Here is a 23,883-nt window from a genome sequence, read left to right as displayed (position 1 = left end):
GGAAGCGTGTATTTATACAGATTATTTTGCATGTGAAGTCAAAGAATAATTCTGTCTAGTTTAGGGTCAAGTGCAGCCAAAGATTTACAGGTTGTATTCTCTCCCCCTCTCTCTCTCCCTCTCTCTCTCTCTCTCTCACACACACACACACACACACACACACATTTGATCTTTTTATCTCATTTTGACAAAAAGCAGGCTGATAACCCAATGTTCATAACTGGCATCTCATCCAAATTACAAGAAATCAGGCAAAGAAAAATATTAAAAACTGAAAATTCTATTACAATATAGACAAGAGGTTTAATGTTTGTTTCAGCCTGTTTCAGAATCTAATATTTGTGTTACCAAATTATTCTTATCTTCCCATTTCAATTGGGAGCCAACAAAGCATATCAAAATTGTATAATTGATGGCTTCAATTTTGAAATCTGTGGAGCTTATTCTTGGGTTTTTAGTTTGAAGTGCTTGTTCTAGCCTATTTCACACAAGAAGCATTGAAGTTTGTACACATTTGAGAAATCAGTTTGTCTCTTTAGGAAGTGTCATAGAGTTTGCCTTACACTTAAGCAAGGCATAGCCATAGCCCTTTTAACATCTGATATCTTATGTTAAAAATAAAAAATTATTAAATATTTTGTTCTATTTGCTTTTGTTGCGATTTTTTTTCCTCCACTTTTTTTAGTATAAGAAAACTAAATTAGGCCGAATCATATTTCTTTTGTAGTTCCAACAATAAGTTGATTATTAATTTCCATTCTACAAAGCATTTCTAATCAGTTTCACTAACCATCTAGGAGGACAAAACAGGCAAGACAAACTCTGAAAGCCAGTTACTTCGATTTTTTGTGGACTAGAAGCTCTGTCGGAGTAGTTGGGTAACCTTTTATCTCTTCATTCTTTGGAACTTTACAGATGCAAGACTCTGATGAATCTTCCCACCCTGGAAGCAATGCAATGCCTCACCAATTTACAATCTTTGAAAATATATAATTGTCCCCTTCTAAAGGAAAGATGTGCAAGGGAAAGCGGCCAAGAATGACACAAGGTTGCCCATATTCCATCCATTGCCATCGGGTAGATTTAAAGGTAACTTATATATTTCTCCAATTGTTATCCATATTCATGATTTCTTCTTTTCTCTTCTCACTCCATCCCCCACCTTCCCAATGTTGTTTGCTCGTTTCCTTTGGGTTTCAGGTCAAGTGTAATGGTTTCCTCTGCAAATGACTAATCTTCTTCTTCAAGATGAAACATAAAAAAGTTTACTGCCAATTATGTAAGTCCTCTGTGTCTCCAGCCAAACAAATAATTAATTGACTCCTGAAAATGATGTAATAACTAATTAAGTAAAGCCCTCTCTCTCTCTCTCTCTCTCTAAAGTGTATCAGTCTTAATCTAGCTTTTATTTTTTTATTTTATTTTTATTTGTATTATACATTTTAATCTCGGCTTTAGTATACAATTTACTAAACCGTGAGTATGTAATAGTTTATAAAATTTTTTGTATTTGAAACTTATATATATATATATATATATGTTTTCCTTTTATATTTCCAGATTTATTAATATCTCTGTGCTAACACAAATTGCTATGTTACAGGATCTTCTACAAGGAGTTCTGGTTTCCTTCATGAGTAAGTGCTGGATTTACTGTCTGCCAGTAGTATAATCAATTAGTGCAGGCCATTACTAATCGATGTAGGGAGAAGAGGTAATCATTGGTGCATATGATTTTGCAGTGTCAGAGAAATGTTATGCAAACTGTGTAGGTTGTTAGTCATTTCAGTTATTTGTTTTGTAATTTCCAAGCTTAATAGTTCAACTTCGTCAGTTGAAGATTCTCGTCATGTGAAAAACTAAATAATTTCTATAATCAACTGGTCTTCAAAATTCTTTCCTACTTAGCTTTGAGTCAAATATTGATTTTCTATACCTAATGAGGAAAAAAAACAGTTAGGAAGGCATGCCAGTGCTTTGCGTGTTGCATCGCATCCATCTTCATGACGTAAATGTTGGTTTTATGTTGTCGTTAACAAAGACATGAATTGAATGAGCTAATTTTTAGAAAATGGAAAGAGAAAAATGACTTCCTAATTATATTAGTCAACTTTGTTTTCAGAACATGGGAATTATTATGTTTATCTGCAACCAATTGAAAAGGCCAATTTTCAATGTTAATCAAAATTTAATTTTATGGATTTTGTATTCCTCATAAAGAATGATCTATAGGTTTGATTAGAATGTTTCTAAAATTTGAGGATTTTGTATCCATCCTAAAAAATGATCTATAGGTTTGATTAGAATGTTCCTGAAATTTGAGGATTTTGTATCCCTTCTAAAAAATCATCGATGGGATCTGATGAAATGATATGTTTCAATTTTGAACCAACGCTTTTATGATGTTCCAATTTCAAATAATCTCATTTTAGTTGCTGAAGCTAAATGATCCAAAATTCATAATGACATGGTGCGCTAACTATGGGTTCTTGAGAGCATTTCTTCAGATGACATGTCCTTTTTTTTTTTATAGATTGGAGATGATGACATGTCCTTAAACATGGGTTTCCATGCTATCTTGTATATCACTAATTCTAAAAGCCTAGTGCTTCATGCCACCTAGAGTATGCAAAAGTCACCCGAGTTGAGTTGACATTTCCAATTATAACATTTTGGTCAGTCATATTGATTTGTTGCATGTGCAGCAGAGGTAGTTTGAGCAAGAGGCAATTAATCTAACGATGAAGTTGCAACAACATTCCACCTGGAGGATTGAATCATGTATGTAGTTCTGGTTTGGAGTTCAAATCCTATGATTCAATTCAATTCAATTTTAATTTTGTCTGTTAATGCCTGCCATTTTTCTGCATATTGGCTATATATATCAGTTTCTTTGTTTTGAGACACTTCAATTTATGATTTGTTACATGGAGCATCTAACAAATAACATATAGCATTCTGTTTCCTTTTCTTTCTTTTTCTTTTTTTTTTTTTTTTTTAATTATCTCCAAATCAAGTTTGGTTCATGTACAGAGTTAAATAACCCATCTGGAAACGTGTATTCATGAACAGATTATTTTGTATGTGAAGCCAAAAGACTAATTTTGTCTATAGTTTTGGGTCACAAAGATCAAGTGCAGCACAAGATTTGCAGGCGGTATTCTCCCTCTATCCCTTATTGATTAAGTATGACAGTCTTATAATTAGCAAGCGCTACTCTTTCTTTAATGAAGAATTGGCGCGATCACTATCTGATATTTTAATTGAATGAAGATAGCTTGCTGGAAATAGGTGCTTGAGCTGGAACTCTCACATCAGCTGGATTAGCTTACACTATTGGAAGGGCCAAGTGCTTCCAAGTTGAAAAAGGAAAGCTAGCAAAGCTATAACAAACATACAAACATGACAAAAATCAAGGGCAGCTCAAGATTTGCAGGCGATATTCCACCACTCCACACAGCATCCCTCTCGCCCACCACCACCACCACCACCACCACCCAATGTTTATAACTGGAATCTCATCCAAATTACAAGAAATCAAGCGAAGAGAAAGATTAAAGGATGAAAATTCCAGTACAATATATACAAGAAGCCACCCTCCCCCCCCCCCCCCCCCCCTTTTTTTTTCTTTCTAATTCAGTCTGTTTTAGAATCTAATATTTGTGTTACCCAATCATTCTGATCTTCCCATTTCAATTGGGAGCCAATAAAACATATGAAAATTGCATGTTCGATGCCTTGAATTTTGAATTATGTGAAGCTTACTCTTGGTTCTTAGTTTAATGTGCTTAGTCTAGGATACTTCACACAAGTTTGTAGACATCTATAAATCAATTTGTCTTTAGGCAGTGTCCTAGACCAAGCACTTTAAAGTTTGTAGACATTGATAAATCAATTTGCAAATGGAGAAACAACAGAGACTCAGAATTTGTTGTGGTCGTACTCTCCCAGTTAATTCTTGTCTTTTTCTGCCAATTGGCAATATAGCATTCTGTTGTCTTTTGTTCTTTTTCTTCATTTCCTTATCAAGTTTGTGTATTAATGTGCAGAGAGTATCACATGTGAAGCAAAAAGAATAATTCTGTTTATAGTTTTGTGTCACAAAGATCAACTGCTGCTCAACATCAGCAGCGGTCCCGACAATGTCTTGATACAATTTGCTAATCATTCATCACAATGACAGTGCTAAATAGACGCATCACGGAGCTGAGTTTTATGTTGACAAAGAAAATGATACAAGAGCTTTAAAGATTGAGTGTTCTCTTTTATCTAGGGCTAGCTTTTATGCGTTATAAATTTGTAAACATTTATAATAGTACTAAACTGTGAGTCATTTGAGGCCTCTGGATCCTATTATGAAATCAATTCTCTATTTTTTTAGTAACTTTAGTTTATGAGAAATGCTATGCATCCCTAAAAAACTACTAAAAATTCTACACACTAGTCACATTTAGCATTGCTCATAATGGGTGTTACTTGTTGACTGATTTTCTATTACAAAATTGATGTGAAATAAATAGGAAAAAAGTTTTTTTATATTTTTTTTATTAATGCTGAATCACATTATATAATTCAGTTCAATTTTAATTTTCTCTGTTGTTTATTATCCATGTTCATGTACCAGGTTAAACTATTACATATATGCTTTTTGTATCTGTATGTGAGGGTTCAAGAAAGTTGTTGGAAAATTCGAAAATCCTTGAAGAAAAATTCAAATTCTCTAGAAGATGATGAATGACTTAGATTCTTCAAGAGTCTCAACTAAGAACACAAGAGTAAAAAGATAATAGAGATAAGAGATTGGGTGAAGAAGAATGCAAAGCAATTAGAGAGAGAATAATGGCAAGGCTCTCCCATGGATCTCCCATTTTCACTCTCAAGGTTGATAATGGAGAAGGGAAATTAGTTCTTTCTTAAAAGTTCTCTCCAAAAATCCATCCCTTGTAAAGCTATGGGTGGGTGCTATTTATAGGCACCTCATGATGTAGGATGGAGCCCATGTGCAAGGCACATGGGAAATATTATCTCTAACCACCTTGTTCGAGGAGGTGACCTCTCCGAGGATGAGAAAAACCCTCGAAGATGAGATCAATCTCTCGGCGAACCCTTCTTCTTAGCCACACCTAACCAATGATCCCCAATCATCCCAAAGGGTCAGGGGTAGTCCTAGAGGACGTCCTGCCGCAGAAGGGTCAGGGGTAGTTCAAGAGAATGCCCTGCCACAAATATTGCCGAGTCTCAGGGACCCCCTAGATCGTGCCACCTCGACCCGGATATAGGCTAGTTTAACCGAAGAGTGAATTTATCTCCACTCACCGTCCTCGGGATCGGGTCCTTTGTTCGGACTCCAGTACACCCATGGTTCTGGTGCGTAGATCCCGGAAAGCTCCGAGTCTGCAAGTGTTCTGGGACTCATTAATGGAGCGACTTCTAGATTGTGTCTGAATCCATTCGAAACCAAGCGCTTCGGATCTCTAAGTTCGTAGATCCGAACCCTTTCGAGTCCGAGCTCAAATAGGTCTCTAAGTTCGTGGTTTCGAACCCTTTCAAGACTTAGAGCAATTCGGCCCGTTTGATGGCGATAAATTCAGACCCACCAATCTTGGACTTGCGATAAATCTGGGCCCACCAACCTTGGACTATTGGGTTTAATTAATTTAGTGGGCTCAAACTAGCTCCTCTTACATTTACCCCTTGCGTGTATGAGAAATTGTAATTTTCTCGGACATGCATAGTTTCACTTTGTCAGCCATGCTTTACATTACGTTTTCGGGAATATTTGGTCTTGATAGAATCTATGGATAAAGCTAAGGACTCACCGTAAATTACAGATAAAATTGACAAGTAATAATAAAAAAAAATAAAAAATTACTTTTTTTTTTTTTGTGTCACTGAATTTTTTTTTAAAACATCTAAAAAAATAAATAAATATGTAAAAACATATATTTGTTTTTTTCATTCCAAGCAAAGAACAATAAAGCACCTAAAGAATATTTCTCCACTCCAGGAAAGAATAAAGCAGCAACCATCAATTTTTGGGAAACTTACTGATAAGTCCCATGTACCAAGTTCAAGATCCAGTTAATCCCAAAACAAAACACTTGCACCAATTAGTCTAATACATTTTTAATTGTTACCAAAAAATCTTTTTTTTTTTTAATTTACAGACACTGTTCACATCTTACTGCCGTCGGACTTCCGTTTAACGGTCGCCGAAGACTCACCGGAATATCTAGAATATTGCCGGAAAAAAAAAAATTAAAAAACATGTTATGAAACTGTAAAATTTTACAGTTCTAAAGAATGTTATAAAACTGCAAAATTTTACAGTTTTAAACCATGATTCATTCCAGCACCAAAAAAAAATTTTGAAACTGTAAAATTTTATAGTTTTCACCGCCTGTAACTAAAACTCGAAAACTACTTGTTCAGAATTCAAAAATTTTCTCCATTAGAACAGAAAAACAGAAGTGTATAGCAGAGAAAAAAAAAGAGATCGAAGGAGAAAGGCAGATGTAGAGAGAGGATTGTACTTCGACAACTATTTTTTGTTTAGATCTAGCCAAATCTGATGTAGATCTATTCAGATCTGATGTGGATCTGAGTAGATCTACATCAGATCTAAGTAGATCCACTCATCTTCTTCGTCGGAAATATATATCTTCGCCGTCGGTAAGAGTGAAATCATGAGTTGATTTCAATGGTTGGCGATTATCAGTGAACCCCGATCAATGGTGAAAGACATGAACACTTGCACCATCGTCTATGACGAAGCCGATGAGAGAAAAATGTAGAAAAAAAAAGAAAGAAGAAAACGTAAAAAGGGAGGAAAAAACCAGAGAGATGGAGGAAAGGACTTTTAGGTGTACCCAAAAAGTTATGAGATTAAATGGTATCCACATGTTCCACATAAGACCAGTGAATAATTTCCCCATTATTTTTTTTTATTCTTGAAAAATAAGGCCCACACACTTTTTCCCCTTTTCGTTTTTTCTTCTTGTTTGGGAACCCAGCGTACTCATTACATAAATTCAGCACATTTGGGGAATATTTACGCTGTGTTTGGTTCGGAGATTTGATGAGAGATTTGGAAAGGAAAAGAAAAAAGTTAGGTGAAATGTGAATAAAATATACTTACATTTTACCTAATTTCATACATCTTTTCCTTTTTCCATTTCAAATCCCTCTCTAAATCCTTTAATCAAATACAGCATTAAGGAATCACACTTTTTTTGAATTAATAAAAATAAAAGAAAAAAAAAACATGAAGTGCTGGGCCCTCTCCATATATATGACATCAAAAAAAAGCTGAGGGATCACAGGCAAACTTTGTCCTTATCTCCTTTTATCATTATATTTTTTTTTCAAACCCTATTCTCTCAACCTACTCTCTCTCTAGATCGAGAGACCCAGCTTCTTCTTCTTAAAGAAAATTTTGTTTCTACAATACCAAGGCCACTGTCGTGCTCTCCTTCTTCAACAAACCAGAGGTTGTTGCCACTTGCATACTGACCTTCATCACAGCTCTAGGCCCCGTCGCCGTCGTCGTTACCGAAGACCCACACCTCCTTGCGCATCGTCGGCGGCCAAAGCTTCGGCTACCACTGGCGTTGCATCTCGGCCACCGGTTCACGCTGACACCAGCCCAGCTCGCTGCTGGCTGGCTTATCCTTCGCACCCGATGCCTTGTGCCAACGCCAAACCAACCTATCGTCATCCTCTCTTTGCCGAAACTTCACCTCTGGCCTCGGCTGCATAGCGCTAACCACACGTCGCCCACTCAACGCGTCGTGTGGCCTTGCTTAACACCGTTCAGCTCGTCAGTTCGCCAGCTTCAACATTTGCTCACTTCGGTGCCGTTTTCCCACAATTTCAGTTTGTGCTGTTCTTGGCCACTCTCTCTCACGGGTGTGGCCTTCCGATCTGTAAGTATATTTTTCGAAACCCACTCTCTAACCTCTTGTTTTGACGAAATTCGAATTTGTGAGCCTTGCTGGAAATTTGATTTGGGCTTTTGAGATTTGTGGGCATTGTTGTATACCAATTTTGAACTTGAGATGACTGAAGCTTCTATTAAATCTTGATTTGCATGAGAAATGTAATCATGAATTTCATGTTTTGGAGCTTGACCTTGTCTTGATAAATTTGATATAGATAGAGTATTAATGTGGCAAATGAAGGATTGGTGTTGCTACTGAAAATTTTGTTAGACATACTTATCTTGAAATTTGTAAAGTAAATAAATGTTGTTGCAAAAGAAATCCGAGGAAATAAGTCCCTCATCTTGTATATAGATCTTGTTGTCGAATGATTGATTGTTGTGGCTCCGAGAATAATGAAACCCGATATTGAGCTTTATATACTTGATGAATGAATTCCCGATATCCAAATTCGGTGAATGTTTCGCTTGGAAGAATAAATTGATGTAACAGAGAATAAGACCATATATTGTTATGTGTTGATCTTGTGGACACTTGAGGAAATAAAATGTTGATGCCGAAATTTTGTTTGAACATTGTTGCTTTATGTCGGCTTGAGAGGAACCGGCCCGAAGAGACAAAACCTTGATTGTTGCATTTTTATGAACTCGCTTAGAGGAATAAAATTGTTGCAGCTTAAGTAGATCATTACTATTGTTGATGTCGCCTCTATTTCGGTAATGTTTGAATCATAATCTGAACTCGATATTGTTTGTCTAGTTTGTCGGCTTTACTATTTCAGGCAAATAAATTTTTGTGTGAAATCCACGACCCCGGGACCCTCAGAACCCACACTAATGAGAGCAAGGGCTGTCCTTCGGAAGTCTGAATGAGAGCAAAATTGTCCCTCAAGAGTCCGAAAGTAGCATACACCCTACTTCAGCAAGAAAGATCCCTCTGGAAGGCAACCGAGTCTACCATGCTTGCACCAACAGAAGTAAAGATTGTCTCTCGGAAGTCCAAGTAAAAGAAAGGTTGTCCCTCAGAAGTTCGAGTGGAAACAAGGCTCTCCCTCAGAAGTCCGAATGGATGGAAACAGGGCTGTTCCTCGGAAGTCCAAGTGGATGCGCACTTCTACTTCGGCCGCTAATGGAAGCAAAGGCTATCCCTCGGGAGTTCGAGTAGGAGTCCAGTTTACTTTGAAAAGAAAGATCCTCAGAGCTCGTATTGATGAAAGCAAGGGCTGTTCTTCGGACCCGCACTAATGAGAGTAAGAGTTATCCCTCGGAAGTCCAAACGGAAGCAAGGCTGTCCCTCAGGAGTTTGAATAGTAGCACACACCCTACTTTGGTAAGAAGATCCCTTCTGATAGGCCACCGAGTCTCGAGGGCTGTTCTTCGAAAGTCTGAGTGGGAGAACACACTCTACTTCAGCAAGAAGGATCCTTGACACTTTTTGAAAGTCTGAGTGGAAGAACACAATCTACTTCAGCAAGAAAGATCCTTGAGGCTCGCACTGATGGAAGTGAGGTCTGTTCTTCGAAATTCTGAGTGGGAGCACACACTCTACTTCAACAAGAAAGATCCTCGAAGCTCGCACTGATGGAAATGAGATTTGCCCTTCGAAAGTTTGAGTGAGAGCACACACTCTACTTCAACAAGAGAGATCCTCGAAGCTTGCACTGATGGTGTCATGACCCGAACCCACCCCTATGGGTTAAGGACATAATGGGCCAGTAATCAAGGGATTACCTACGACCTCAAACCAAACAAGATGTAACTCATCAGAGTAAAGGGGCCAAACGGAAGCAATTTCAAAACTTTTGTCCATAGAGCTGTGCTTACATGGCACATCATAACAATCCATACATACACATGTCAATAACTCACATCAAAATGTGTAATAACACAAAGTTATGTACATATAGGATCATTTAAGTCTAAGTCAGTCAAACGCAAAGTTTATGTACAAAAGTAATCCAACGTTTTCGCCAATATAGCCAAACCATATCAAAAGAACAAAAGAGGCGAAGACAAGTCTCGTGTGTGGGACGTTTGGGCTGACTCTTCAAAACCTTGACTGTTTCTCACATACTTTACTAAGGCTGGGTTTGGACCTCCCTTGGCTCACCTACAGACACATGAATGAGCGTGAGTGAAAGCCAGTGAATAATATCAAATAAAGAAGATACGCGAATGGTATTTAGAACAATATACATCAGATGGCCTTGGGCCCAATTCATATTCCTATCTAGTATATATACATATATATATATATATATATATATATATATATGGGTCAAGTGACTACGGTTCCAAACGGCCTTTGGTCCAATCATTCGTGTCAAACGGCCTTTGGCCCAATCATTCGTATCATATGGCCTTTGGCCCAATCATTCGTGTCATACGGCATTTGGCCCAATCATTCGTGTCAAACGGCCTTTGGCCCAATCATTCGTGTCATACGGCCTTTGGCCCAATCATACGTGTCATACGGCCTTTGACCCATTCATTCGTGTCATACGGCCTTTGGCCCATTCATTCGTGTCATACGGCCTTTGGCCCATTCATTCATGTCTTACGGCCTTTGGCCCTATCATTCATATCAGACTATCATTCATGTCAGACGGCCTTTGGCCCCAATCATATGGCATAATAGATATTTGTCCCAATTCGATTTTAACAAACTTTTAAGACTTACATGGAAGTAGGCAATTGGACAAATAACATACTTGAAATATCTTTATTAAGATATTACTCACAGTGTTCTGCCGGTGGATTCACCCTTGAGCTCGACCCTACACATTACATAGCACATACGGGTCACAAACGATTCAATCCGTTCTTAATTCATATATCCCTCTTAGGCTTCTTTCTTATCCTTTTAACTCATTTATAATGTTCAATGCGTGCCTAAGAGTGGTTAGAAGTGAAAGAGAATGGAAAATGAAACACGGAACACTTTTACAAAATTTTTGAAACAGGGGTCCCCGCTCGAGCCTGGCTTTGGCCACTCAAGCGGACCCCTTGGGTTTGCAAAAATATTGGTTGCGTCATTTTTATGCTCGAGCGTGAAGTCGGGCGCTTGAGCTAAAGCCTCACTACATGGCTCCCTGCTCGAGCGTGAATCTCCCCGCTCGAGCAGACACCCATGTCTGCAAAACTTCTAGGAGCTCGTATTTCCCGCTCGAGCGATGGTTCCCCCGCTCGAGCAGACTTCATGAATTCTGGGTTTTCCAGAACTGTACTTGAGCTTCAAACATGCATTCAAATCAACATTTCTTCCATTTTATGACTTATAGTTCTCATATACATCTACTAACATGATGCCAACACCAATTCACCACATTATGAAGCTCAAATCACATGAATTTATTACATGCATGCTCCAAATTACACCAAGCTCATTTCTAACATAACAATTCATGTATTCAAAACTCATACTCTTATGAATTGTACATGCATGTGAGATATAACTCTCATTCTCAATTTAAATGACGAAGAGATGATCAAAAGCATGAACTTCAATCATAGATTCAACATGAATTATGTATTTGAAGCTCAAACATACAAATTCATGACAATTTCCTACATGCATGTGTGTATTGACTCCCAATTCATCAAAACCAACTCATTTCCATTATAACCAATTCAATTCATGTTCTTGATCACCATTCAACTTTGAATTCACAAAGTTACAAACTAAAATCCATGAATTTACTCACCTAGGAGCTTCCAACACCCAAATTCTAGCCAATTCTTGAGTTAATCTTCAAGATTTCCAAGCTTCTTGCTCAAATCTCCAATTGTTTCCCCTCTCTCCCTCTCTAGCCGACCCTTTCTCTCTTTTCTTAGAGTAATCTCAGCCAAATTGAATAAAAAGAGGGGAATTGAGTGTGTAATGGCCCCTTTTTATAGCCCCACTTAATCAGATTCCATTAACACTAATTAATTGAGCACTATTAAATTAATTTAATCTAATTAATCCGATCCGAATCAATTTTTAATTAAATTTCACCGTAGGCTCTAAAAATTACGCCAATCACAACGATGTAGTCAATTTCGATTTCTATGGCTGATAAGGCCTTCAATTTAAATTCCAAAGCAGAAAGTCAAACAGATTTTTCTACGGTGAACAGATAGAAATTCAAAACCACATATATTCATATAAATGGCACTCAAAATCATATCAAACACATAATCACAATCATAATTAAGATTAATTAGCATAATACGGACTAGGGTTATCACAATCCTCCCTCTTTTAGGAAGTTTGGTCCTCCAAACTTGTTTTACCTTCGTTGGGAAACAAATGTGGATAGCGCAGTCGCATTTCATCCTCTTTTTCCCATGTGGCATCTGTCCCATAGTGTTCTTTCCATTCCACTTTCACCATTGTGATGGACTTGCTTCTCAATTGTTTCACTTGCCGGTCAATGATTCGTTCAGGCCATTCGGCGTACTCCATATTTTCATTAAGAGCTACCCAGTGATAATCAATCACATGAAACGGATCTCGAAGATAACCCCTCAACATTGATACATGAAACACATTATGGACTTGTTCGAATCGCGGTGGCAAAGCGACTCGATAAGCAACTGGACCAAGCCTTTCCAGAATTTGAAACGGTCTAATGTAACGGGGCGACAACTTACCCTTCTTTCCGAACCTGACTTGGCCTTTCATCGAAGTCACACAGATAAATACATGGTCACCAACCTCATACTCGAGAGGTCTTCTTTGAACGTCTGCATAACTCTTTTGTCGGTCCTGAGCTATTTTGAGCCTTTACTGAATAGTCTTAATTTTTTTGGAAGTATCTTGCACAATTTCTGGCCCGAGTAAAGCTCTATCCCTGATTTCTGTCCAACAAATTGGTGATCTACACCTTCTACCATACAAAGCCTCGTATGGTGCCATACCGATGTTGGAGTGGAAGCTATTATTGTATGTAAACTCTGCGAGTGGCAAATAGTCTTCCTAACTCCCCTAGAAATCCAAGGCACACATTATCAGCATATCTTCTAATGTCTGTATGGTCCATTCTGATTGCCTATCTGTCTGTGGATGGAATGCAGTACTAAATCTTAGTTCTGTCCCCATAGCTTCTTGCAAACTCTTCCACAATCTAGATACAAATTTTGGATCTCTATCCGACACAATAGATACTGGAACTCCGTGTAAACGGACAATCTTATGAACATATATTGTAGCCAATCTATAAGCATTAAATGTAGTTCTAATAGGTAGAAAATATGCAGATTTAGTCACCCTAGCAACTACAATCCAAATGGAATCCATACCTCGAGGTGTTCGGGGTAGACCAACAACAAAGTCCATGGTCACATGTTCCCACTTCTATTCAGGAATAGGGAGAGATTGAAGTAGACCACCTAGTTTTTGATGTTCAGCTTTTACTTGCTGACACTGAGGCATTTGGACACAAATTCTGCAATCTCCTTCTTCATTTTGGACCACCAATAGCTTTGCTTCAAATCCCGATACATTTTGTTATTACCCAAGTGCATAGTAAATACTGACTTGTGGGCTTCATCTAGAACTCTTTTCTTTAATTCCGGTATATCTGGGACACACATTAGGTTTCGAAACCTTAATACTTCATTTTCAACTCTAAACTCTACTTTTGGACTGGTCTCAAATTCATCAATCACTTTCTTGAGGAATTCATCATCTTTTTGTTTCTATTTTATTTCATCAATGATTGCCAGTTCAGCTGAAATAGCGGCTATCAACCCACCATGTTCACACAATACCACTTCAATCTCAGATCTCTCAAAATCTTGCAAGATCTCTTCCTCCTCAGTAAGCAAACAAGCCAAACTTCCCATCGATTTTCTGCTGAAGGCATCAGCAACTGTATTGGCTTTCCCAGGGTAATACTGGATTTCGAGATCATAATCTTTAATCAATTTAAGCCATCTCCTCTGCCGCATATTTAGCTCTTTTTGTGTGAAGAAGTACTTCAAACTTTTGTGGTCCGTGTAGACTTCATATTTCACCCCATACAAGTAATGCCGTCAGATTTTTAGAGCAAACACAACTGCGGCCAATTCTAAGTCATGTGTTGGGTAGTTCTTCTCATGTGCCCTTAACTGTTGAGAGGCATAAGCAATAACCTTTCCGTTATGCATTAATACACAACCCAAACCTTTATAAGATGCATCACTGAAAATTACAAAGTTCTTCGTACTCGATGGTAGTTTCAAAACTGGTGCAGTGGTCAATCTCGTCTTTAGTTCATAAAAGGCAGATTCTCTTTCGTCATTCCATTCAAATGGTTGTTCCTTGCATGTCAGTTGGGTAAGGGGCACGACTACTTTTGAAAAATCTTTCACAAATCTCCTGTAGTACCCGGCTAAGCCCATGAAACTGTGGACTTCTATCACATTAGTCGGTGTAGGCCAATTCACAATTGCCTCTATCTTCTGTGGGTCTACCGAAATCCCCTCTTTGTTGATCACATGTCCTAAAAATATGACTTCATCCAACCAAAATTCACATTTCTTTAGTTTGACAAATAATTTCTTATCTCTAAGTATTTGTAACACAGTCCTCAGATGTTGTTCATGTTCAAATCTATTCTTGGAGTATATTAAAATGTCATCAATAAAAACCACAACAAATTCATCAAGGTAGGTTTTAAAAATTTGGTTCATTAAGTCCATAAACGCTACCGGAGTATTAGTTACCCCAAATGGCATAACAAGAAATTCATAATGGCCATACCTTGTTCAAAACGCGATTTTCTCAACATCTTCTGCTTTCATTTTCAACTGTTGATACCAGATCTCAAATCAATTTTAGAAAACACTTGTGATCCCCGCAATTGGTCAAACAGGTCATCAATACGAGGTAGGGGATATTTATTCTTTATTGTTACCTTGTTCAATTCTCGGTAGTCGATACACAAACGCAAGGTTCCAACTTTCTTTTTCACAAACAACACTGGCGCACCCCATGGCGAAGTGCTAGGTCGGATAAACCCCTTGTCAAGCAGGTCCTGCAACGGTTCTTTTAGTTCTTTCATTTCAGCAGTAGCCATTCTGTAGGGAGTTTTAGAAATAAGCTGGGTGCCTGGCATAATTTCAATCGTAAACTCTATCTCCCTGTCCACTAATTCCCTTGGTAATTCATTTGGAAACACATCTGAAAATTCTCTAACAATAGGGATATTGTTCAATTCAACATTCACAGATTGTTCAGATAGCACCCAACACAAATAACCCTGGCACCCTTCCCTGATTAATTTGCATGCCTTCATTGCAGATATTAAGTAAGGTGGAGGCACTACCCTATTACCCACAAACACAATTTCTTTATGTTCTGGTGGTTTAAATATAACCCGTTTTGTCACACAATCAATGGTGGCACAATATTTGGTTAACCAATCCATGTCCAAAATTACATCAAAATGTCTAAAGTTCAAGGGCAACAAATCTACATATAGGATAGCATCCTCAATATCCATGTCACAAAATCGGTATATAGATTTACACAATACAGATTCCCTAGATGGAGCAGATACACATAGTAGATATGGCAATAGTTTTAGAGGTTTACTCAGTCTAGATACAAATGCACATGTTACGAAAAAATGCGTTGATCCGGAGTCAATTAACACAAAAGCATCCTGATTACATATAGAAATAGTACCTGAGACAACTGCGTTAGCATTCCGTGTATCGCTCGGAACAAGCGCAAAAACTCTCCCTTGTCTCACGGTATCTCCGGTGGTAGTAGATCTCATAGTATTTCCCGGCTTCGGGATTGATGCAGTTGAGCTAGCAACTAGATTTCCACTGTTTTGATTACAATCTTTGGCCATATGCCCTTGTTTACCACATTTAAAACAACCTCCTGACACCCGGTAACAAACCCCACGATGCCTTTTACTGCAAATATTACACATTGGGGATGTATCTCGGGAAGAATTAGAAGTACTCGAGGAGCCCGTATTTTGCTTCTTCAAAAATTTCTTCTTCGAAAAGAAGCCTTGCCTTTTACTACCTTTCCAGTATGTTGTTGATTTAGCCTGTCTAGCTATGTTAGCTTCTGATATTATGGCCCGGTCTAGCACCCCAATATAGGTCTCCAGCTTCAAGATATTCACCCTTTCTAAAATGTCGCTTCGAAGCCCACCTTCAAAATGCCTCGCTTTCTTATAGTCAGTATCGATCACATGTGGTGCAAACCTGGCCAATTCAGTGAATTTGGCCTCATACTCAGTCACTGTCATGTTGTCTTGTTTTAGTTCCATAAACTTCGACACTTTCCTGTCACGGACACATTGAGGAAAGTACTTATCATAGAAAACTTCTAGAAATTTCGTCCAACTGACATCTTTATGATTTTCACGCATTAACATCCACCATCTTCTTGCTTCATCTTCTAGTATAAAGGTGGCTAGAAGTACTTTCTGTGTCTCCGAACAAGGGAACACTTAAAATAGCTTTTCGATGCCGAGGACCCATACTTCAGCTTTCAACGGATCTAATCCTCCATGGAACTGTGGTGGTTTCATTTTCTTAAACTCTTTGGTGAGAGCTGTTATTCGGTCATCATTCTGATTATCTGGCACAGGTGGCACTGGAGGAGGAGGCGGAGGGTGTGGTTGTTGCCACTGTTGTTGTTGCCTCAATGTCTCTATCATTTCCTGAATCAATCTTTCCATTCTATCCATTCTGGCAGTAGAAGACTCCTATATTTCATCACCTCTTGTGCTCACCATCTGATTAGACTCGCATTATACTTTATACAAAAGTTTCACAGGTATACATATAATAAAGAGCATACATATTCACATAATTTATAATACAAGTAGTTCATAAACATATAGCGTACAAGCATTTATCTCAAAGCATTTAAGCACATTTTTGATGTTTTCAGATTCATACTTATCACATGAATGCATCCTAGATCTTTTCTAGACGCTTATTGCTCATTTGGACAAGTGTGTGAGTTATTAACTCGTGCTCTGATACCACTCTGTCATGACCCGAACCTGCTCCTATGGGTTAAGGACATCACCAGCCAGTAATCAAGGGATTACCTACGGTCTCAAACCAAACAAGATGTAACTCATCAGAGTAAAGGGGCCAAACGGAAGCAATTTCAAAACTTTTGTCCATAGAGTTGTGCTTACATGGCATATCATAACAATCCATACATACACATGTCAATGACTCACATCAAAATGTGTAATAACACAAAGTTCTGTACATATAGGATCATTTAAGTCTAAGTCAGTCAAACCCAAAGTTTATGTACAAAAGTAATCCAACGTTTTCGCCAATATAGCCAAACCATATCAAAAGAACAAAAGAGGCGAAGACAAGTCTCGTGCGTGAGACGTTTGGACTGACTCTTCAAAACCTTGATTGTTTCTCACATAATTCACTGAGGCTGGGTTTGGACCTCCCTTGGCTCACCTACAGATACATGAATGAGCGTGAGCGAAAGCCCAGGGAATAATATCAAATAAAGAAGATACACGAATGGTATTTAGAACAACATACATCAGACGGCCTTGTGCCCAATTCATATTCCTATCTAGTATATATACATATATATATGGGTCAAGTGACTGCAATTCCAAATGGCCTTTGGCCCAATCATTCGTGTCAAACGGCCTTTGGCCCAATCATTCGTGTCATACGGCCTTTGGCCCAATCATACGTGTCATACGGCCTTTGGCCCATTCATTCGTGTCATACGGCCTTTGGCCCATTCATTCGTGTCATACAGCCTTTGGCCCATTCATTCATGTCTTACAGCCTTTGGCCCAATCATTCATATCAGACTATCATTCATGTCAGACGGCCTTTGGCCCCAATCATATGGCATAATAGATATTTGTCCCAATTCGATTTTAACAAACTTTTAAGACTTACATGGAAATAGGCAATTGGACAAATAACATACTTGAAATATCTTTATTAAGATATTACTCACAGTGTTCTGCCGGTGGATTCACCCTTGAGCTCGACCCTACACATTACATAACACATACGGGTCACAAACGATTCAATCCGTTCTTAATTCATATATCCCTCTTAGGCTTCTTTCTTATCCTTTTAACTCATTTATAATGTTCAATGCGTGCCTAAGAGTGGTTAGAAGTGAAAGAGAACGGAAAATGAAACACAGAACACTTTTACAAAATTTTTGAAACAGGGGTCCCCGTTCGAGCCTGGCCTTGGCCGCTCAAGCGGACCCCTTGGGTTTGCAAAAATATTGGTTGCGTCATTTTTATGCTCGAGCGTGAAGTCGGGCGCTTGAGCTAAAGTCTCACTACATGGCTCCCTGCTCGAGCGTGAATCTCCCCGCTCGAGCGGACACCCATGTCTGCAAAACTTCTAGGAGCTCATATTTCCCACTCGAGCGACGGTTCCCCCGCTCGAGCAGACTTCATGAATTCTGGGTTTTCCAGAACTGTACTTGAGCTTCAAACATGCATTCAAATCAACATTTCTTCCATTTTATGACTCATAGTTCTCATATACATCTACCAACATGATGCCAACACCAATTCACCACATTATGAAGCTCAAATCACATGAATTTATTACATGCATGCTCCAAATTACACCAAGCTCATTTCCAACATAACAATTCATGTATTCAAAACTCATACTCTTATGAATTGTACATGCATGTGAGATATAACTCTCATTCTCAATTTAAATGATGAAGAGATGATCAAAAGCATGAATTTTAATTAAAGATTCAACATGAATTATGTATTTCAAGCTCAAACATACAAATTCATGGCAATTTCCTACATGCATGTGTGTATTGACTCCCAATTCATCAAAACCAACTCATTTCCATCATAACCAATTCAATTCATGTTCTTGATCACCATTCAACTTTGAATTCACAAAGTTACAAACTAAAATCCATGAATTTACTCACCTAGGAGCTTCCAACACCCAAATTCTAGCCAATTCTTGAGTTAATCTTCAAGATTTCCAAGCTTCTTGCTCAAATCTCCAATTGTTTCCCCTCTCTCCCTCTCTAGCCGACCCTCTCTCTCTTTTCTTAGAGTAATCTCAGCCAAATTGAATAAAAAAAGAGGAATTGAGTATATAATGGCCCCTTTTTATAGCCCCACTTAATCAAATTCCATTAACACTAATTAATTGAGCACTGTTAAATTAATTTAATCTAATTAATCCGATCCGAATCAATTTTTAATTAAATTTCACCGTAGGCTCTAAAAATTACGCCAATCACAACGATGTAGTCAATTTCAGTTTCTGTGGCCGATAAGGCCTTCAATTTAAATTCCAAAGCAAAAAGTCAAACAGATTTTTCTACGGTGAACAGATAGAAATTCAAAACCACATATATTCATATAAATGGCACTCAAAATCATATCAAACACATAATCACAATCATAATTAAGATTAATTAGCATAATACGGACTAGGGTTATCACAGATGGAAATGAAATTTGCTCTTTGAAAGTTTGAGTGGGAGCACACACTCTACTTCAACAAGAGAAATCCTCGAAGCTCGCACTGATGGAAGCGAGGTCTGTTCCTTGGAAGTCCAAATGGAAGCAAGGGTTGTCCCTCTAAAGTCCCAGTGGAAGCATACTCTTTTCTTTGGCAATCAGTGAAAGCAAATGTTATCCCTCGAAACTCACACTAACAAAAGCGAGATCTGTTCTTCGAAAGTCCGAGTAAGAGTGCACCCTACTTCAACAAGAAAGATCCTCAAAGCTCGCACAGATGGAAGCAAGGGTTATTCTTCGAAAGTCCGAGTGGGAACACACACTTTGCTTCAACAAGAAAGACCCTCGAAGCTTGCATTGACGAAAGTAAGGGCTATTCTTCGGATGTCCAAGTGGGAGCGCACACTCTACTTCAGCAAGAAAGACCCTCGAAGCTTGCATTGATGGAAACAATGGCTACTCTTCGGAGGTCCAAGTGGGAGCACACACTATTTTGACAATTAATGAAGAAGGCTGTCTCTCGGAAGTCCGGGTGGGAGTACACTTTACTTTGTCTCTTGGAAGTCCGAGTGGGAGTACACTTCTACTACGTCAAGAAAGGTCCCTTCAGGTTAGTAACCGTGTCTATTATTCCTCTTTCTTCTTCGAGGGGCAACAAAAATTGAAAACTGTTTCAAGCAACATAACACAATGAAGATACACAATATAGAAAAAATAACTTCTAATGGAGATACACAATATGGAGGAAATGAATTTTTTCATAACATAAGAAAGAAAGATAAAACTTCATGGACAATGCGGTAAATGCAAACTGTAATCTCATAGATAGACTTCTTCTGTGGAATGTTGACATTTTCCCCTAGAGTTGCAAGGTCATTTGGAAAGCTTTCACCAACTGCTCGGGTTGTGGCCGTCATACGCCATCATAGCCATGTCTTCTAAGATATCATGGGGCTCTTGTTCTTTGAACTCTAGTTCATCTGCTTCGACTTTCTTTCTAAAAATCTCCTTAAGCATCCGGCACTTTTCTGTAGGATGTCTCAATGATCGATGGAAAACACAATAATTAAGGCCCTTGCGGTCCTTCTTCGGCAAAAGCTCTTCGACACGAGGCAACTTTAGTTCCCCGTCTGCCACCCATTCTTTAACTAAGGCCTTCACCTCCTCAACACTACATGGAAAAGGAGTGTCATCTTCGCAGTGTTTCCTCTTCTGACCTCTGAATTCCTCCCCCTGCGACTTTCGTGTAGAAGACGCGAAAGCCGCAGTGACAGAAGGTCTTGGAGATGACTTGAAGCTGGTTTTGTAACTAGTTTCGAACCCGATCTCTGAGACTGAGGTATGTTGATGTTCCGAGATACTTCAATTAGTGCCGAGAAGGTGAGTAGCTTGTGATTAACAAGAAGCATCTTGTACCCATTCAATGCCTCTTCAACATAGATTTGGACCAAGTAGCTTTCCTCCATAGCCTCATGACAGTCCACGGCTTTGTCTTGGAACCTCTTCACATATTCGAGAATATCTTCACCCTCTCGTTGCTTTTCCTTACATAGGGTAAGTGTGGTTACCTTCTCAGCCGCTTGAAAGAATTTGGCGTGGAATTTGTTGACCATCTCCTCCCAACTCCGAACAGAGTTTGGGGTTAAGTTAACGTACCAACTATATGCTCGGTCGGTGAGGGATTTGGAGAATTCTCTCAATCTGTGGACATGATTTGAACCATGAATCCCTAAAGTCTCGATAAACCGCACAACATGTTCTCGAGCATTTCCTTGCTTGCCATCGAATTTGATGAACTTCGGCACCGTGTACCCCTCCGGGTATGGATAACTCAACATCTCGACAGGGTAAGGCGGCTTGACATTCGGATCAGGCAAAGATGGTAAAGTCCTCTTGGCCCGTTTGAGATCGAACGTGGCTTGCACATCGGCGAGAGTGAGAAACTGTTGAGGGAGAAAGTTTGATGGTGGCATTCCCGGAACTTGGCTTATGGACCCCAAGACTGAACTAGGAGCAACTTGGCCACTTTGGTGTTGAGAATTCATCATCAATGAAGACACATGACGATATTGGCCATCAGCACCTATGGACATGCCATTTGGTGATGGGACGTTGCATTGGGCCCCATAAAGTTCATTGCACGCCACGGCTATACTGGGTTGGACTTACAAACTTGGCGTCGGAGCCAAAGGAGACCCACTCGGTACATGAGTAGAATTTACAATCGGTGGAACAAAATTAGGCATGGATGGAACACCATTTTGTAGAGGAATTTCTGTAAGCCTTCCTTGAGCTTCCACAGCCACTGGAACACCATTCATCGCGCTAGAAACTCCTCCAACCACCGCTGGACCATAGGTCGATCCTCTAGGTGTGTGATTTTGTGCTCCATGGGCCGCAGGTTGGTCATGACTTGTTTCTCCTAGCACTTGATTTTGCACGCCATTTTGTGCAATTTCAGGGAGAATTTGGAGTGGATCTTGATGGTTTTGACTATTCCCAACATTACCATGAAGTTGTTGATGCTTGTTGGCGCCGATTTGACCTCCATTTGTTGCTGGTGGTGCGAAATTCGAACCCATCACTAACATGGTGTGGGTGAGATTTTGAAGGGTCGTAAGAATCTCTTGTTGAGTGTGTTGGAGTCCTTGAATGGCTTCTAGGATGAGAGGTGGGTCTTGAACTTGAGTCCTTTCATCACCACCATTGGAAGAGCCTTGTTGATGAACTTCATATTCTCCCGCCATCCTTGTTAGAATTGTGTGGGTTCCAGATCTCGTTGAGACCATTAACCAATCTGCCTCCCCAGTGGAGTCGCCAAATGTATGTGAGGGTTCAAGAAAGTTGTTGGAAAATTTGAAGATCTTCGAAGATCCTTGAAGAAAAATTCGAATTCTCTAGAAGATGATTAGAGGCTTAGATTCTTCAATAGTCTCAACTAAGAACACAAGAGTAAAGGAATGATGGAGATAAGAGATTGGGTGAAGAAGAAGGCAAAGCAATTAGAGAGAAAATAATGGTAAGGCTCTCCTATGGATCTTCCACTTTCACTCTCAAGGTTGATAATGGAGAAGGGAAATTAGTTCTTTCTCAAAAGTTATCTCTCCAAAAATCCATCCCTTGTAAAGCTATGGGTGGGCGCTATTTATAGGCACCTCATGATGTAGGATGGAGCCCATGTGCAAGGCACATGGGGAATATTCTCCCTAACCACCTTGTCCGAGGAGGTGACCTCTCTGAGGATGAGAAAAACCCTCGAAGAGGAGATCAATCTCTCGGCGAACCCTTCTTCTTAGCCACACCTAACCAATGATCCCCAATTATCCCAAAGGGTCAGGGGTAGTCCTAGAGGACGTCCTGCCGCAGAAGGGTCAGGGGTAGTTCAAGAGAACGCCCTGCCGCAAATATTGCCGAGTCTCAGGGACCCCCTAGATCGTGCCATCTTGACCCGAGTATAGGCTAGTTTAGCCGAAGAGTGAATTTATCTCCACTCACCGTCCTCGGGATCGGGTCCTTTGTTCAGACTCCATTACGGCCATGGTTCTGGTGTATAGATCCTGGAAAGCTTCGAGTCCGCAAGTGTTCTGGGACTCATTAATGGAGCGACTTCTAGATTGCGTTTGAATCCATTCGAAACCAAGCGCTTTGGATCTCTAAGTTTGTAAATCCGAACCCTTTCGAGTCCGAGCTCAAATAGGTCTCTAGGTTCGTGGTTTCGAACCCTTTCAAGACTTAGAGCAATTCGGCCCGTTTGATGGCGATAAAGCCAGACCCACCAATCTTGGACTTGCGATAAATTTGGGCCCACCAACCTTGGACTATTGGGCCTAATTAATTTAGTGGGCTCAAATTAGCTCCTCTTACAGTAGCAATTTAAGTCACTATACCTTGTTCTTGAGATGATAGAACTACATAACAATTCTAATTGTAATTTGTTGTGCTCATATTCTCCCAGTTAATGCTTGCCTTTGTCTGCAACTTGGCAATATAGCATTATGTTGCCTTTTCTTCTATTTCGTCATTTCCTTATCAAGTTTGTGTATTCATGTGCAGAGTATTGCATGTGAAGCAGAAAGAATCATTCGGTTTATAGTTTTGTGTCACAAAGATTAAGCAGTGCTCAAGATTTGCATGTGGTATTTATTTTCTCGCTCTCTCTTTCTCACACACATTTGATCTAGTTATCTCCTTTTTGACAAAATGAGAGCTGATAACCTAACGTTCATAATTGGTTATCTTACCCAAATTAAAAGAAATCAGGTGAAGAGAAAACTAAAAAAACTGAAAATTGCAATACAATATAGATGAGAGTTCTAAACTTTCAATTGTTTTGAAGGTATTAGGTTCTCTTCATTTGTTCCATGTACTTCAGCACCTCATTGCTTTAAAAAGTGTTGTCAATTGAAGATTTTGATGGATTGGAAGCTCTACTGGAGTGTCTGAGTAACCTTGCATCTCTTCATTCTTTGAAGCTTTAAGATTGTG

General features: G+C 39.2%; 1 long non-coding RNA gene across 4 annotated transcripts; it reads left to right on the top strand.

Annotated features, from left to right (window-relative positions):
• The first annotated feature begins 142 nt into the window (after positions 1-142).
• LOC114281880 (uncharacterized) lies at positions 143-23,883 on the top strand. Of its 4 annotated transcripts, none has more exons than XR_014333199.1 (4): positions 143-1,089; positions 1,201-1,279; positions 1,604-2,781; positions 23,452-23,883. It is a non-coding gene; the product is annotated as an uncharacterized LOC114281880 (long non-coding RNA). The 4 variants fall into 4 exon arrangements; XR_014333198.1 differs by lacking the exon at positions 23,452-23,883 and adding an exon at positions 4,050-4,501; XR_014333200.1 differs by lacking the exon at positions 23,452-23,883 and adding an exon at positions 3,115-3,442.

Source organism: Camellia sinensis, chromosome 6, assembly GCF_055761805.1.
Source record: "Camellia sinensis isolate YWXY chromosome 6, ASM5576180v1, whole genome shotgun sequence".
Taxonomy (NCBI): Eukaryota; Viridiplantae; Streptophyta; class Magnoliopsida; order Ericales; family Theaceae; genus Camellia; species Camellia sinensis.
The sequence above is the reverse complement of the archived record's forward strand: the minus strand, read 5'-3'. Positions and strand labels throughout refer to the sequence as shown.